We start from the raw sequence: 18,797 nt of genomic DNA, 5'->3' as shown, positions 1-18,797 counted from the left end.
AATTTGCTTAAATTGTTTGAGGGGCTTCCATTCTGTATCATTGGTTCACCCAAGTCTCCATTAAATTTTTGCAGCTATTTTTACAAAAATGGTACGAATATTCGAAAATCTGTATCTTTTGAAGGATTTTTCTTATCGGTCTGGTGTCTTTGGCAAAGTTGTAGGTATTGATGATGACTATTCTGAACTTTTTTTACAATTTTGTTTCGTGCAAAAACTTAATTTTCCAAAATCCATATCTTTCGAATTTTTTTATATATATTTTTTAATTGGACATAAAACGCAATTTTGATTCATAAAAAACGCTCAGTATACATTTTTTTAAAATGTGATTCATATTTTTTTTACTATTTAGTTTGACTTCTGTTTTTAGGGGTAAAATCAATTTTTCAATCGTAAAGTACTTCACAGATTTTGATAAAATGCACCGTTTGAAAGATATAGCCAATAAAATTTTAATTTTTAATGAAAAATTACAGTTTTTGGTTTTTTTAAGTTAAATCCGTGACATTATATTCCTGAAGATATACTTCTTTTAAGTTGGAAAAAATTCAAATAAAATTGCTTAAGAGACATTGAAGATTGGACATAAAAAAAGAAACAAGAAAATTGATGTTTGTAAACTCTCATTCAAATAGCCTTATATTTTCCAGTACCAATATATCAGAAACCAATGGTTCTATTTATTTGCGTGTAAGGACCTCTTAACTCAAGAGTCATTCGGGTCCGATTAAAACTAATGGTCCTATTTTCAATGTTAAAAAATGAAACACTTAAACATATTTTTTTTTTAATTTTGGAATCAATTCTAACATTTTAAAAGGACGTTACATTGAATATACGTCCTTTTCAAAATGTTAGACTTAATTCCGAAATTTCTGATTTTTTTTCGAAAGAGATCAGGAAATTTCACAGTTTTTAGGGAAGGCCTCCAAAAATGTTTGAACCAAATAAAAAAATAAAAAAAAGCACCAAATCAGTCGATTGCGTAGAGAATTGCTCTTTGGCCTAGCAATTGCAATCAATTTTAATAGAAGAAAACAAATCACTCCATCGTGCGGTACAAAAACTTATCCCGTAATAATTCCACCTCTCCTTATTCACAACAGACACACCGATGTCTTGTCTGGCTTGGGCTTGTCCTGGTCATAGGACGCCGATTATGCCCCGGAACACACTCTTTCCAAACGTCAAATTTGTCGTATAGCTACCACGCCAGCAATAATGACTTGCTCTCTTTCCTGTCTACACGTTCCGAACCTTTCCTTCTCCAGGACCTCCCAACTCCGTCTTCGAGATCGGAAAACTATTTCAAGTATTTTAATAAACAGCTGTCTCGTCCCGGGTTTCCGGATAATGGAGGCTTCTGCGTGACAAACTACGCTGTGATATTCGTATCGATATGAACATTTTATTGGTATTTTGGTTATCGTCTTCGTCTGAATACTCGTCTATCGAGAATAATTAAAAATTATTTTTAAATTTGATAAACATTTGATTCCTTTGCACCGTTTAAGCTACTCTCAATTTGTGACCATATTTGACAAAATTTAATGACACTACTGGACGCCGGACCCCAAAGTGACTTCAATACTCGTTGAAACTGGATCTGTCACGTACCCCCTTCCAAGGGGTACTGGCAAAAGTGATCCAGAGCAGCAGAGTCTCGACCGGACTCCGAAATGATTTATTAATTTTAATTGAAGTAGATGATCGCCGAGCTCTCCACGCCACCGGGGGCAACCAAGCCGTTGTCGGACCCCTGCTGAGGGGCCTCCAACCGTCGTGGTCGTGATTTGGTGTCCCACATGCTGAGCTCTGGCAGGAACGGCGCGCGGGTGAGAGTGTGGGATGCTGCAAAATCTGAAACGAAAGCAAAAGTCGAGTCGAGTCTCGAGCCTCGGTGGATCGTGGCAATAGACGGCGGTGCGTGATTCGCGGGATGTTTCGTGACCGGGCCAAAAACGGAGGGGCTTCCGTTTGCGCTTAAAGGTCCGAAACGGTTTCGTGTTTAAACGATGTGGTGGTGTAAATTCCAAGTCGGTTGCAGACTATTTATTACTAAATTGATTTATATTTATTCAATTAATGAGAGTCATTTCGGGCTGGGAACGGATGAAGATGTTAGATATTTTTTTTGTGGGTGAATGCTTTTAAGATGTAAGATTTTATTAAGGTTAGTCACGATCCTCTTATGCTAAACAACTTGGTTCTGTATTTTTTATTCCGAAACATACATTGTTGAAACTGGTTTGATAAAAGTATACTTTTCTTAATTTATAAAAAAAATCATATTTTTCTATCAAAATTTTAACGATGTCCAGCTTTTATCAAACCTTCAAAAACAAATAGGATTGTTATTAAAATTTCAAATAAATAATTCTTATTTTGATATCATACCACAAAAAGGAATATAAAAAGTCAAAAAAGGGTATTTTTTCATCTAGAACAAAATTTTTCATTTTAGAATTTCATGTTTTTTAACTGTGCAGGATATTTTTTTAGAGTGTAACAATGTTCAAAAAAGTTGTAGATCAGACAATAAAAAAAAAAATAATAAACAAACATAAGAAGTTTGCTTGCAGCCATCACGTTTTTTCGCGATTTTACATTAAAAGTATTGATTTTATGATTTTTTTTGGTTTTCTATACCAGTATTACTCAGCCAGCTGTACCTCCCGGTCCGTTTAGGCAACTCAAATATTAGTTGCTGAAACTAGTATAAATTTAATAGTTTCGAATTTCATTATTTTTTAAAGTTTTATTGATTTATTTCGAATCTACTTTCTTTGGCTAAAAATCATTGTTCCATGATTTTTTTTCCATGATTCTAATGAATTTGGAACGAATATTTTGAGAATATTATCTTAAAAAAAAAACATTAATAAATTGCATAAAAATAACAGCACTTAAACAATTATTTTGCTGAATAAATGATTGTTTAGATGTTAAACAAGATTGATTTGAGTCTGCCTTGAAGAAAATCAACAAATAATTATAAATGTTTATAGGCGTTAAATATAAACGAAAAAATTATAATCAATTTGATTCCGGATTTTTTGTTCTAAATTTTGTCTATTAGAAATTTTGAATCAACTTTGAAAAATATTTGCAACAGTCTGAATAGAACTTATAACAAAATCATTCTTTCTTAACATAATAATTCTATCAAATTTTATGTCAAGCATACGAAAAAATCCTCAATTCCAAACATGTGATTGCATTTTTTTACCACTTGTGATCGTCCTGCCAAATTTCAAAACCAATTTATGTTTAATGTCCGTTAGAGAATTTGGAGCAATTTAAGGTTAAATTTTATAGGGGAAAAACATGTTTATCAATGAACTTTTTAGACTCTGAAAGGTATCATTCCCGGTCGGCCATTTTTGAAATATTAAAATCTTGATTCAGAAAGTATCAATCAAAAAATGATTCTGTAATGAAATCGGCCACTTTTGATTTCAATATATAATCCATATTCAGAGCGTTTAACTTTGAGCTTCGTTTTATCAAATTTTCCTTTGACCTGATATGCTCAAATTTGCCCAGAATTTACAGGGTGGCCACTCAAGGCGGGAAATCGGGAAAGTCGGGTATAAGTCGGGAATTCGCCAAAATCCGCAAAAAGTCGGGAAAAAGTCGGGAATTTATGATTTTTTTGTCAAAAAGTCGGGAATTCTAGGCATACTTGCTTGAAAATATTTTTTTCAACTTTTGAATAATTTTAAATTTAAGGTTCTTTTCACTATTTCAATATATTTGAGTATGGAAAAGCTTCAAACAGCTTTCACAGACATTCAAAATCTTAATGAATATTGGATGCCTTTGACACAGATTTTCATAATATTTTTTTTATGAATCCAATGATCTCTATTAATTTATGTTTTATCAAACAAGAGGTAAAGTTTGAAATTGAAAAACTTTTTTACGTTTTGAAACCATGAAGAAAATATTGAAATTGCAAAACAAATAATCCAAGAAATTTTTAGTTTTTTGCAATTTGTTTTAAAAAGTTTGTCTCTTCAAACATTATGCTTAAAATAAGTGGGACATTACAAATCATATCAAACTGAATTTTTATTGAAAAAAAAATACTAAAAGAGTTTGATACTGGCCACTAGATAAATTAACATTGATTAAAATCATCAATATCAAAAATTACAAAATTCAAAAGGGAACTTGGCAATCACATTTTTTTATGAATTCCTTGGCATTTGTTCTAAATCCTTTAAAAGGATAATAACAGCAGTTATGTTTAAATCGTTCTTTGATTTAAAATGATGATGAAATTTAAAAAAATAGAAACGAAATTTTAAGTTCAGTTATCTTTAACTTTTTGTCATTTCCATTTGAAACGAAGTATCGAAAAGTATACGTTTGCCAATTTAAAAAATAACATGGAAGTTATAAGAATTGTTGATCTTTCGATTATATTTCAAAGACTCATTTTTTGTGTTTCTACTCTGAATCATTATTATGAATTTCCATTTTTTAAGTATTTTTTTTTATTTGTTGTTCAGTTTCGGTATTTACAAAATTGACTATGGTTGGATTTTTTTTAATTCATTTTGATTTTTTGGTGATTTTCTTCTGGGGTATTGACTTTTCTTATAGAAAGTGTTATGTTTGAAATCATTCTGTAGATAAGAAATGTCTATTATTTGAGCATTCTGGAGAAGTCGGGAATTTAAAAATGGGCTTTGAGTGGTCACCCTGGTTTAGTGATTTGATAAAAATTTAATTGAAATATAATGCAGGAAGATCCAAAGTGGTCATCTTGAAGTTTAGAACTGTTGTATTTTTTTTTCTGACATTGATGGGTTTTGAGCATCGTGGTGTTAAATTGAATAAAACAGTATATCGTCTGTTGTGTGCTATCTTGTGACAACGAGCATTTAGTACTACTCGAGAAAATCGATTTTTAAAGTTTGATGACAAATATTTTCAAAACTATGAATGATAGAGCCAAACTTTTTGAAGCAATCGGTTCGTATACTATCGCTTAACAAACGTTCCAAGTTTCAACTAATTTGGTTACACCAGTTGTATCTTTTAACTGGTAAATTATGTAATCAAAAATCTGAAAAGCACGTGTCACAAGTGTGTTTCGAAAGTAAAATTGTACTACGTGTCACAAGTGTGCACAGAATTCCCATACAAACTAAAATAAGCTCAAATCAATAGTTTAACCGACTTAATCAGTATATTTTCAAAAACAAAAGATTGCATTGCTTTTAGAAGTGTGTATCAACATAAATTTGTGAAACATAAGAAAAAATTTCCACATTTTCCAACAACATGTATGACGTGTCACAAGTGTGCACGATTATTTTGATGATAAATTGGTCTATGTCACAAGTGTGCATTGCGATATCCGGGAAACGGAAGCGAATTCCCAAAATCGGGTTAAAGCATCTTGTAGTGTTTGTTAAGTATAGCAAAAAGTCATCATTAACTCATTTTCGACCAAATTGGTATATGTCACAAGATAGCACACAGCAGACGATATATTAATAATTTTATTTTATTTAAAAAAGAAATAAACGATTTTCATGATTTTTCTATAATTCATTTCAAATTCTAATTCCCTGATTTTGATTCATTTTTTGAAATCTATTTTCATTGTTATAAATAAAATGTTCATCATTTTTTTTCTTGAGGACTTCTAAGTAGGCCAAGAAGTGGGACGGTTTCCATAACCGTTTTAACCGTTTCAGGTCCGTGGAAAGCAGTTTTGTGACCACGGTTTTATACTATGCTTTTTGAAGAATCCAAATTCGTTGATAAAATAGCATTTTTTTTAGATCGAACCCGATCTAAATTCTAAATTATTTTTAATTTGTTGAAAAACTTATTTTATTTCAATTTTCTGTAATCTTGGTAACATAAGTTATTTAAACGGTTAATCGGGCAATTCTTTCCATTTTATTAAGTTATTACTGAAGTTGAACACCTCATGACTAAAACAAACTGATGAAAAAATCTTTTTCTGACTCATTCTATTTTGATTCTCATCCCGATTCCTCGACGGCAATCGTTTGTGATGCACCAAGGGCACCACCGTCATTGCCCGCCGAAACACGATTTATATTCACGATTCTTAGATATTTTTTTGTTTGTTTTTCTTCCTTACCGTGCTGTCACCGTTGTCTTCGAACTTCTTTTTGTTTTTCCCTGAAAGTTGTTTCCAGATTGTATAGGATCTCTGGCGTTTTTCCCGTTTACAGCAAAAAAAAAACTGGGTCTTTTCTTGGTTGGTTTTTGTTTTAAGTTCAAAGCAAAATATTGTTTATTGTGCCTCTTGCGCTGAATGACTTAATATTGGAATTATTCTTTGCTTTTTTCTTGTCTCGGTGCGCTTGATTTGAAGATTTGCAAAACTTTTTTAAGATTTTTTTGCAATTGTAAGACGGAATGAACCATTATGTCAGGTAAACAAATTAATTTTGAAATATTATTGTAAAAATATTAAAAACCGAAAAAAACATAAAGAAATTGGTGAGAATGATTCACTCACCCAAATCAAGATGATTCAATCGTTGCCAAAAGTTCTCAGACCAAACGAACAGAAAAAAGAAGAAAATCCCGCCAAGAGTGCTCCACACAAACGCAAGCCCATAGAGAGAAAGAGCACACGACACGAATTATCGTCGTAAAATATGGTTTTATGATTATCGCTATAATTTATGAAGTGAAAGAGTCAGATAAAACCCGCAGTCGCGACTGAATTTTCGGAAAGAGCGAGCGAGAATGAACGAGTGGGTGAAGAATCGCAACTCGCTCGCAAGTCGCAACCAATAAAAGTGTACGGTGTGATTGAACACGGTTTCGTGAATCTAGGTTGAATAATACGCGAATGAACGTGAAAGTGCGAAGATTCTTCTTGAGTTGGACTTGTGGAAAACTTTCGGCCGATGTTTTATTGTTGCTTTTTAAGGGAAAAGTTTTGTTTGCTGGTTGTGGGTTTCCGTTTCCACTCTCTTTGCTGGGAGTAACTTTGCGAAACCCTTTCGACAGTTCAATTAACTCAACTATTCGAGAGGGAAAATTCCTTCCTCTTCTGGGGCTAATGTAGCGAACACGACGACGAGGCTCATCACTGCGAAAAAAGGAGGCAAAAATTTCAAACATTACGGCTAATTACCATCTCTCTCTCGCTCAAAGTGTACGCAAAACTATTTAATTAAAAACTTTCTAATTTCTATTTGCCAACGAATTTTCACGTTGCACTTCCTCCCCAAACTGGCGAGTGTGTGCAATATGCACTAACCAAGAGGGGGGAAGAAGGACCCTGTACTTGGTCTTCGATGTGTGTAACACTGCTGGTTAGGGTGGCTCTAAATCAAACAAAAAAAAATGTTTTAATGTCAATTTGGATTTCTTGCAAACTTTAAGGCAACTTTGTCAAAAAATCAGTCTAATTTTGAAGTTTTCTCAAACAATCTCAAAAAGCACCACCCTAAAATCACACTGCATTGTGCAGTTGTAGCAGCTAAACAAGAATGCAATCCAATATGCACCCAACCCTTCACACACCAACCCTTGTACCCCCAACCATTGCAATTTTAGATTTTTTCGACATGCAGTTAGTTACATTAATTGGATTTTTTCTCCCCGTGCACTTTGGTGCTGTTGTTGCACTTGTTTGGGCAACCCATTTGCGCACACGGGAAGGTTAAAACTTTTATTGCATTTTTTCGACAGCGTGGAACAGTGCACTCTTTTGGGTTAGGGAAAAAAGTAGCAACAGACAAAAAAAAACACATCATCAAAATAACAAACGAAAATGATAACAGTTGCAATTAGGTGAACGCGGAATGGGACCTGGTGTCGAAAACGGAAACAAATTGGGATGTTTCAAAGAGTTCAATAAGTATAAAAAAAATTGATCAGGGACAAAAATTACACCTTAGGAAATTACACGCCACGACAATCCCAACCGATTCCACACCAAGTTACATTTAATCCAGCCAGGACAGGTCATGTGAACAGGTCGTCACCGCTATCACCGACCCTTCGGGTCGTGAGCCAAAACTCCTGCCATTAGCCAACAACAACAACGTCCAGGCTGCAACAAACTTCGCTTAGCAAAGCCATCATCAACATAAGATAAGCACCCAGAGTTTGTGCAGTTTGAGATGCAACCCCGAGGAACCTTGAAAGTTCCGCAAAATAACCGTGTGCGAGCGTTGAGCGCAGCGAAAAACGGAGGGGGTTTCCATAAACAAACCCCCCGACATCAAAGAAATTTAATTATCCAAATGATCATAATTAAGATAAGAGCCGAGAGTCGAGCTCTGACAAGGGGGAAATTGGAGGGAATTTATAAAGTTTTGCTTTTATTTTCTAGCTCGACTGGTGTTGGGCCAAATTCTCTGTCAATTATTTTAAATAAATAATTACATAAATTAAATTTATTCAAAAGACAGAGAAAATACACAAACACTACAATGAAATTGCGGAAAATAATAAATCATGAATTTTGAAAATTCAATTTCTCGGAGAACTGCCCGGTTGGGAAAGCATTCGAGCTCGATTGGTTCCCGATTAGAAATTAAGGGGAGGAAGGGTGCGAGGGGTCCACCGATGGCATGCGGAAGATATCGTGGCTCAAAATCGTATAACATTAAGCAAAACTGCATCGGCAACGGTTCTGGTCTGGGTCGAGTCTGGTCTGGGTCTTGATGATAGTGTGGGAAATTGGCGCTGGCCATGGGGAAAATTATGCGAAACGAGCATCGAGTGGAAAAACGAAGATGAAAAAGAAGAAAAAAGGTATGACGGTGAGAATCAAAATGGGTGCATTGGAGAAATGATGGGTTATTGGATGGGATTGTTGCTATTTTTGTGTGTAATTGATACTTGGGCACTGGTTGAGCTCAAGCTGAGTTGGAAGAGTAGTGTTTTCGATTGCTGTTTAGAGTTTTGCAAGCTCGGTGATAATAACTACTTTTGGGCAGGAACGAATAAATCGATTTTAAATTTGTTGATCACGCTGATGGAATTCTGACCGTAACCTTGAAAAGGTATAGTTTTGAGGTGAATTAGAATCTTGAATAATTTTACAAAGTTTTACAAAAATGTTATGTAAACAATTTGCTGGGATCTGGTACATTTCGCCGAATGTCGTTTCGCCGAATGTCGTTTCGCCGACGGTCATTTCATCGAAGGTCGTTTCGCCGAATGGGTCGTTTCGCCGAAAGTCATTTCGCCGAATGGACGTTTCGCTGATTTGAATAAAAATTAACTTTTTTGTATAATTTATGCTATTTTTTCGCTGCAGTGCCATCTTGTAATTCACTCATGTAAACTCGAGAAGGAGTGGCAAGATAAGATAAATAATGCAAATAATTTGCTTAAAATAAGATTTTTAGCATAACATTTTGGAAAGTTTTTGTTAGTTTTTGGATTCTTTGTATTTAAGCATATTTTTTAAATTATTTCTGTGAGTTTTTGCATTCTTTTAAACATGAGCAGTTCTTTTAATTGGCTGCTTATAATTTAGTTTATTTCCGTTTGTTTTTGCATTCTTTGTTTTTCAAGCAATTTAATTGTGTAATTTTTTGGAGTTTTTGTATTTTAAGCATATTTTTTTAATTATTTCTGTGAGTTTTTGTTTGAAAGAATGCAAAAACTCCCAAAAATTATACGAATAAATTGCTTGAAAAACAAAGAATGCAAAACAAACAGAAATAATCTAAATTATAAGCAACCAATCAAAAGAACTGCTCATGTATGAAAGAATGCAAAAACTCACAGAAATAATTAAAAAAATATGCTTAAATACATAAGAATGCTAAAACTAACAAAAAAATTCCAAAATGTTATGCTAAAAATCAAAAGAAATGCTCATGTTTGAAAAAATGCAAAACCTCACAAAAATTAAAGAAATAATATGCATAAAAAACTAAGAATGTAAAAACTCACAGAAATAATTTAAAAATATGCCCAAAATAAAGAATGCAAAAACTATCAGTAATTTTGCAAAATGTTGAGCTGAAAACCAAAAGAACTGCTCATGTTTGAAAGAATGAAAAAACTTCCAAAAATTATACAATTAAATTGCTTGAAAAACGAAGAATGTAAAAACAAACAGAAATAATCTAAATTATAAGCAGCCTATTAAAAGAACTGCTCATGTTTGAAAGAATGCAAAAACTCACAGAAACAGTTAAAAAAAATATGTTTAAAATACAAAGAATGCAAAAACTAACTGAAATTTATCAAAATTATGAGCAGAAAATTAAAAGAACTGCTCATGGTTAACAGAAGGCAAAAACTCACAGAAATAATTCAAATAATATATTTAAAAAAGAATGCAAAAAACTCACAGAAATGATTCAAAATTGTATGCTAGAATTAAATATTATATATTAACTGAATTATTTTTGAAGCAATTGTTTATGCATGTAATAATGCATAAACTTATAAAAATAACATACTAAAAAACAAAACAATACAATTTTTTTTAAAAAGATTACAAAATCACCTTTTAGGGACAATATATTTTTTCAAATTATTTTAATACGATTTGTGTCCTTTTTATATATTTATTTTACGATTATTTGTCAATTCGGCGAAACGTCCCATTCGGCGAAACGTCCCATGCGGCGAAACGACATTCGGCGAAATGACCTTCGGCGAAATGTCCCGCACCCAATTTGCTGATCAATTGAAAACGTTAACCATTTTTTAATTTTCACTTGAATTCGATTCACCAGTTGCATTTTTTACTCCACAATTTTCCACCCAATTTGCCTTTGTTTGTTCTATTAACACTTGGTTTAGTTTGAGGGGGTGGAAAATGTCCCTAAATAAATAACCAGCTCTTTGTCACTCTCCGGCCGCCGAGTCCCAACCTACAATATGACCAAAAATGCGGGGTATGTAATCGACCCCAACCCCTCCCCAACTGCTGCAGCAGGCCTCATTAAACACTTTATGACACCTCGGTGGCAGCCCAATGATAGGCTGGTCCGCGCTGGGCTCTTTACAGCATGAATAAATGAATCAGTTTTTGGGATGAATGAGCGAATGAATGATATATGTGTTTGAGTGGCAACGCAGCTTAAAAAGCGAAAGAAAGACAGGATTGACGCATAATTACGCTAATTAAATGACGCGGCCAGATTTGCGGTGGATTGTGAAGTTATAACCCCACCGTTAATTGGATAGTGCTGTTCTAATTGGAGTCAGGTGCCCCCGTAAAGATAGAGATAGAGAGAGAGTTAGAGCATAATTAACCGCACGCACACACATCCCAACCCCAACACATTGAAGGAGGATTTCATTGTTTGTCATAATGTTATCAACCTGACCCCACCACCTGCCCGCGCCATTTCAGGCCAAATCAATTTGGAAGGCCTTTGAGCCCCGACTAGAGTGCCAGAAAATTCTAATTTCCGATAAGTGTTAATTTCCACCGCAGGCCGGGTGACGCATTAAGCCGGACTTTATCACCTAATTAATTTAATGGTGCTTTCTAATCGCGTGGTGAGAACAGGTTGGTGAAGTGGCTGGTTAGAGCGACGTCACACCTGGAGAGTGACCTGCAGGCATTATGCCTAAAGATTAAAGGTAGTGGGCTTTCATCTCCAGTTTAAACAATTAAATATTCTCGCAAATTCTACTTTTTCTTGCAATCATTATCTCTAAGATTATAATAAACAATTAAAATTATAAAAAAATTAAAATACTTTCCTTAATTTAGGATAATATTTAAAATTGCAAAAAAAAAAACCGCCTTCAAGCATTTTTTAAACAGTGTTTTTTCATCAAGAACTGTGTCTATTTGATATTCTGATTTTGAAATGGTATATTTGAAATGGTGAAGAGACAGAAACCCAATTTTTGGTTTTATGTTACGAAACTTAAAAAAAAATATGTTAACGAATATATCAAATATCGAAATATAATATCGAAAAATTATAATTGCATCATCCCGGAAACACTTTTAATAATAATTTTCCAAACTTCAACTCCCAGTCGCTGAACCGCAGCTGCCGAACCACTCCGCCGCATGTGACATTAAACAGTGAAATTGGTTTTTGATGACTAATTAAGAAAATTAATGATTTGATTTTAAATTAACGTGGTACAATTAACATAAAATATTTGCCTGTTGCTTTTGGCGCGGGGCTGGTTCTGCTTGCCCTCTTCAAGGCGAATAAAACTTTTTAAAGTGAAGAAGAACTCACCATGGCTTATTTTTCCGACTTTTAATGATGCTGACGACGGCCGCCGCCGTTCGCTTCCATCGTTTTGTGCCGGCATGCTCCCCGAGAGTAGGAGTCGAACCACACCCAAGAGACCCCAACCAAAAGAGTGTGACTTTCCGGTTTTTGGCCCGGAGGATCCCTTTCACCGTACACATTACGCCGGAGCACGGCAGATTGTGTCCACGCGTCCCGAAGTGCCCGACGAAACTGGTCAAACTGGGACGCAACGGGCCAGATGAAGGTACAAATTTTAATGACAACTTTTATGATCCAATCACCGAAACGATCAAAGTGAGTGGAAATTACCCGAGCTTTCGCGCGCGCACTGATCGAATGATCGAATTGCGCGGAACCAGTTTGGCGGCGGGGAGTTGTGGGTCATCGTTGGATTTATGGTTGAGACGTAAATTTTTCCAGTTATATCAAATTTGTTATGTTTCAGAAATTTTACAAATTGCTTTAAATCATTGATTTTTTTTTTCTCATTATTCTTTTAGGTAAAATTGAAAGGCATACATCTAATGACGCAATGTCTCAACCAAGGGACGGTCCACTCTTTCCCTCACCGGTTATAATTGACTCATAGCAGCAGCTCAAGTCAGTCCAAAGGTATTGAAAATTATTATTGCTTCATTTCCAAACGATCTTCTAGCTGCTGAACTTGCCTTTGCATGCTACTGGCATGACGCCTCCACATTCAGACACACGTGACTCAGACATCCAGGAGACAGCTCAGCAAACTGCTCACTGAGGCCCTCTCTAATGAAACACTTACTGACACTTTATAAATTGAGCTTCTTATTTATTTGTTCGGCTTTCATCCTGGGCTTTCCTCAAGTCTGCAGCAAGGTAGCAGCAGCTGCTAGCTACCTTCATCCGTGTTTATGATTAATCTTTACACCCTTTTCTAGTGGGATAGGGTAGTTGTTCTTATTATTGTTCTTATACATTTTTGTTTTAACCAGGTGAAACCAGAAGTTCTTGAGGAAAATTTTTGAATTAGATTTCACTCGTAAATGCCAATTAATTTCGAAAAAGAAAAAAAAAATTGTTCCGGTTTCCATCTTATGACCCGAATTTGATTGACAATAGACAATGATAAAAAATATTGTTTAATTCCATACGTTTTCGCAAATTGACTATTTCAAAAGATGGCCAGACTTGAAAAAAAAAATTCCTGAAAAAGAACAGAAAATTACAAAACACTTTAATTCTTAAACATTGCAAAATGAGTGATTTTCACAACTGTTTGGACTATTTTGGCAAGGGTGCATAGAATATTTTCAAATTGTATAAAAAAACTGATGATATTTCGAAAATTTAAGCGTATAAATGTCTATAAGAGAATGCATTAGAAAAATATGTTTAGGAATTTTCGATTTAATAATCCATTGAGAAATGGAACTATTGTATGCCGATTTCTAGATATTTTCCAAAAATCATGTTTAAAAAAAATAAATATGAATCAAATTTAATACCATCTTGAACTCTAACGCAAAATATGCATTTTAAGTCTCTTAAGAAATCCTTTAAAAAATCGAAAAATAAAAAAAATAACAATTTATCGATTTTTTTTAACTATTAAAAAGTTAAATTAAAAAATCAATTTTTCTTACTTTTTTCTGAAAAATTCCTAATTATAGCCAACAACTTTGCCAAAGACACCAAATCGATTAGTAAATACCTTCTCGAGAAATAGATTTTTCAATCCCATTTTGCATGAATAGCCATCAAAGTTCTTTGGAAACTTGTATGACAAAACTAATTCTACATAGAAAAAAAAAATGATGGTATTATTCATCAAGAACTGGTGACAGAATTTGTGTCAACAAAAAATAGTGTAGTTTTATTTGCATAAAAAATGATACATTTTCATCAGTTCATGGTGAATATTCATCAGATTCACATTTTTACACATTTTTTAGGTGATATTACTAAAAAAAGAGGTAATATTCAGCCAACCAAATTTTTTACATTCCAAAACTTTTTTTGCTGTCAATTTTCATTTTTTTTTGCTGTGTACTAAATGGCTTTGTCCATTAAAGTTTCATTCAAATAAAAAAATACAAAATTATGAATATCCTAATTAATTAAATGCGAAAATCTGGAAAATTACTGTTTTGTAATTATTTTAAATTCACAAACTATGAAAAATATGTAGTACATTTTCCTCTTCCTCCAGTTTATAAAAATAAAATAAAAAAATAAAAATAAATAAATAAAAATTTTGCGGAACCTGTTCGGAAGTAGTGAATTTATGGATTTATGGAGAAAATTTAACTTCTGCACTTTTCATTTTTTGAATATGTTTTCAAGCCAAATTAAAAAAAAATCAAGCAAAAAGTATTCCAGAATTGTTAATAAATCATTAAAATTATGCTACAGTCAATTGGAACGAGCTGAGACTATAGTCTGAATAGGGACAGCAGTTTTTAAGAACACTTACAAGCTTGAAATTTTGAAAATAATGCACTTTTTGTAATTTCCTGTTCTGTATCTCAAAATTCAATATCATTATATCCTTATTTTGTGCAGTAACAAGGCAAAAATAAATGTCCCTACTCGCAGTCATAATATCAATTAAATTTATGAGATTTTTTTTTTATAAGTGTTACGTTTTTTTCCGATCTGTGGTCCCAAAATTCAAAATTTGTAATAAGTTTAAAACTCCTTTACATGATTCAAAATGCTTTAATAAATTGTGATGCAATATGTTCGCAGTATACAATCAATTTTTTATGTTCTCTCAATGAGAAATTAAAATTTGTAGCAATATTTTTTTTATTTCCATAATTTTTTTAGGAAAATTTGCAGGGTGGGACAAACACTCGAAATAAAATTTGCATTGGCTTAAGATGATTAAAACGAATTAAAAAAAATATATATTTCTAACTAGGAAATTAAGAATCAATACTTTTTTTATATTTATTGTCCTTTCAATGCGATACTGCGTTTTCGATAATATTTACTTAAATGATTTTTTATTAATTATTTTGTTGTTAATATTTTCAAAAAACGGGATTATTTGTATTGATAAATAATTAAACTTTGAAAAAATACAGTATTTTAATATAAATTCCATTATTATAGAAAAACATAAAAAAATAAATTATAGCAATAATGTCAGCATTTCAATAAAAAAATTGTTGAAAAATGCGTTTTAAAATCTTACAGATGATTTGAAATCATTAGTTCTCAAAAAATCATAGATTTGAGAAAAAAAAACGAAATAACCCTTTTTGCGCTACTAAACATCATTCCATTGAAATTTTGATGTTTGAAAAATATTGTTTTGCTCCCTGATTTCCAAGCCAATTTTGATTTTGGTTAAGGTAAATTTAGCTGATAATTAACAAAATATTCAATATTTTTTGTTTAAGACGTAGATGGTTGTTTATAAGTTTTGTTCATTCTTTTGTTCTGAAGTACGCAAATTTTGTCATATCCTTATAACACTTTTAAAGTTTTTGAAATTTTGTTTTTTTGACGTTATAAATGAAAATATTTACTCCAAGGGTAAATGTTTGAAATTCGTTTACTGCCTATTTTAAAGTTTTTCAATAGGTTAGTTTGACGTAGTCTACCCTTACATCACAGGAAAGACACCCAACTGTTCACGCAAACTCTTCCACCATCGTCTCTAAGTGAAGTTGCGGTTTTGGACGTCCCATATTTGCTTTGCGTGGCAAATGAAGTAGCCATAGACGGTCATTTCGGGTAATGGGCCCTGCCACACTGCTGCTGACCACCACCACCACCACCAACTTCCACTCTGGCCTGGGAGAAAAGCTCACTTAATGAACACCACCACAGCCTAGTTCAGACCCACTAATCTTGATCTTGGCTGCTGCTGGCTCATGCCTACATGCCAATTTCGAACTTCGCTAGCGCAGTCTGAGTCATATTAGATTGGACAAATTTCAACTCCCTTGAGAGAGTGTGTTTTTCCAGCAGCAGCAGCAGCGGAAAACTGGGTGTTGATTGGTGCTTTTGGTTCGAGTTTTGGTTAGGTTGGTTAATTTGCTCACACGCTCTCACCGAAAAAGGAGGACAGCAAGCAACTACCCCCTTTAGTATACGCTTACAATGTGTTTACTATTTAATGTTTATAATCACTAATTAGCTATCGTGACTTGCCAATCATGCGTGTGAAAGTCAACGGCGGCAGCAGCAGTTTAACCAGCAACAGTTGGCCACCTGGGAGATCTTCCGAGCGCGATAAGCCGAAATCTATGGGGCTGGAAGTTGCAGGGTAGTTGGTTGGTTGGTACATTCATTACGAGCGGGTTAACGAAAGGTGATTTAATGTCGCGATAATCAACAAGCCCCTTTCAAGCAATGTGTGGTGAGAAGGGCTTGGAAATTGCGCGATCCTGATTACCGACAGCTTATTTGTACCGTGAGCATAATGAGGTGAGGAGCGTTACAATGTTGTGGACACGTTTTGAATTCATGTGAGTTTATGACAGATTTCTACAGATTTGATATAAAAAGGTGAAAATATTCACCTACAAACTAACCATTGCTAATCAGATTTCACTTCCTACAAAGCTCACCTTCATCGTCAAATTGCACACTGAGTTAACAAATCTGACCTTCACCATGAACTCCCGCTTTCCGTTTCAACGATCTTCCGTCCAACCCAGTCCACTGAAAGCGAGAGAGCATGAATAACAAAATCAAATATTATTTGAACGCCACTTGTCGAATAAATAGAATAATATTTTTGCAATCACCTGATAATAGCTAGGGAAAACATCTCCACCGACTGTGACTTGAGCTGAGCTGCTTCCCAGCCCGACGACGACGGTGTGCTGAACCTTGGTCACGACCAACAGCAACGGCCTCGTAGACGTTTTAGACGCCGAGCTGCAACTCTTGGCAATTCCTCGAGATTCGACTGGCTGTGTGACTCACCGAGAGAGGTGAAACAGGTGCGGTTTGTTTTATCTCCTCCCCCTTCCTCGAGTTTCACTCGAACCTTTCAGAAAGTCGTGAGTCATCATCTGCCTGTTCTGTGCGACAGGTTCAAGCGATTGTGTGGGGGTGGCAGCAGCAGGAGCGGGACTGACACAAAGAAAAACACCTTCACTGTGGAAAAAAGGAGAAGGGTCGCTTTTCTTCGTCGTGCCCTAAGCATCTTAGATCATCTGCCTATAGTGAGAATAGCTGCAACCTGAGCAGCAGCCGTACACCTGGAAGTCAACGATGCCAATAATGATGGTTGGTTTGTGCAGGGGAGGGAAATAACCCCAAAACCGCAACCTGTTGGTGGATCATCAGCCTTCCTTTCTGGTTGACACGGCACACGGATTGGAAAAATGATAATTTTAATTGAGGCTTTTACAACTGCTTTTCTAGGTCTACAAATGGATCAAATTATTCAAGCCTTTTTTTGTACTATTTGGCCGTTTTGAAATTCTGATCAAGAATGTAAATTTATCGAAATTAATTTTCAAAAAAGGTGCAAAAACCACGGATATTTTTCTTATTCCCATTTAATATCTGATCATTAGTTTTCATGATACTGTTTAAAGAAAAACGAATATACAAACCAGACCCGAAGCCAAAAAATAAAAAAAAATCATGGTTTGAGCGAAAACAGATCGTGCTTAGTACACTTTAATCTCTTTTTCCACTAGAACACAGACGGTGATTTGAGTTGATTACAAACTGTATTTCGTCTTGTTTATGAGATGATTATTTGAGCCCAGATTTCCTAGAAATTACGACTTGGAAAAATTCCATCCATCAATTCAACCTGAACCAGTTTTTCAACACATTGACAGTCGTCCATTGCCGGTCATTCCTATCTCCTGTTGATCCTCCACTTTTTTTTAAGGGGATAAGGGAAATTCTCCACGGTATCTCCAGGTAAGTTTGCATGGAGTTGAATGGTTTCGGGGTTGTTCAAATTCTTCGTGAGTTCTAAATTTAAAAAAGCTTCCGATTCTTCTCATCTCATAAAGGATGGCTTGTTGGCGAATTACCACGTTTAGTTAAATTATTAAATTTAGGATAAATCCTTAAAATTGCTGATTTTGATGTAAGGAATCGATGGATAAATTGTACGACAAATATATACTGAAATCTTTGAAAAAGAATCATTTTATGTAAGGCTGTTGCAAATATTTATCAGTCCGGAAAATCAGAGGACAACCTGTTTTTTTTTCTAAAAACTTCAAAATTTCAAAGTACTTTTAAGTGGAATCAACTGAAAACAACTTATATTGCATTATCTTGCTTTTCTTTTATATTTTGAACATGTTTGAGTTAACGCAAAAAGTATTAAATCCGCAAAAATAATATTTTCTTTAAAACTTAGATTTTTTTAAAGTAATGATTGCAAATCAACTGTACTGCTGTATAGTTAATTTCCATTTATTTTTGTATTGAGCTGTTGAAATTTTGGCTTGTTATTTGAATTATCTTTTTTTTTTGAATTTTTATTTAAATTTTTAAAATTATAAGTCAATTTTTTTTTATTCGATTTGTAACACGAGATATGGATTGGAAAAAAAACTTTTCCCGATTTCGTGTGAGTTGGTAGAGAATTACCCATTGGCAGTGTTGGCATTT

At 34.1% G+C, this 18,797-nt stretch overlaps 1 protein-coding gene and 1 long non-coding RNA gene across 2 annotated transcripts in view; one reads left to right on the top strand and one right to left on the bottom strand.

The window, feature by feature from the left end:
* The window catches only part of LOC120413859 (LIM domain transcription factor LMO4), a 361,145-nt gene that overhangs the window by 91,840 nt on the left and 250,508 nt on the right, over positions 1 to 18,797 (top strand). The gene's annotated exons all lie outside the window — the stretch shown is intronic.
* On the bottom strand, positions 1,124 to 17,306 carry LOC128093156 (uncharacterized). Its single transcript, XR_008212276.1, has 3 exons — positions 16,955 to 17,306; positions 16,775 to 16,868; positions 1,124 to 1,863 (listed from the first exon to the last, which is right to left on the bottom strand). It is a non-coding gene; the product is annotated as an uncharacterized LOC128093156 (long non-coding RNA).

This window comes from Culex pipiens, chromosome 2 (genome assembly GCF_016801865.2).
Source record: "Culex pipiens pallens isolate TS chromosome 2, TS_CPP_V2, whole genome shotgun sequence".
Classification (NCBI taxonomy): domain Eukaryota; kingdom Metazoa; phylum Arthropoda; class Insecta; order Diptera; family Culicidae; genus Culex; species Culex pipiens.
The sequence above is the reverse complement of the archived record's forward strand: the minus strand, read 5'-3'. Positions and strand labels throughout refer to the sequence as shown.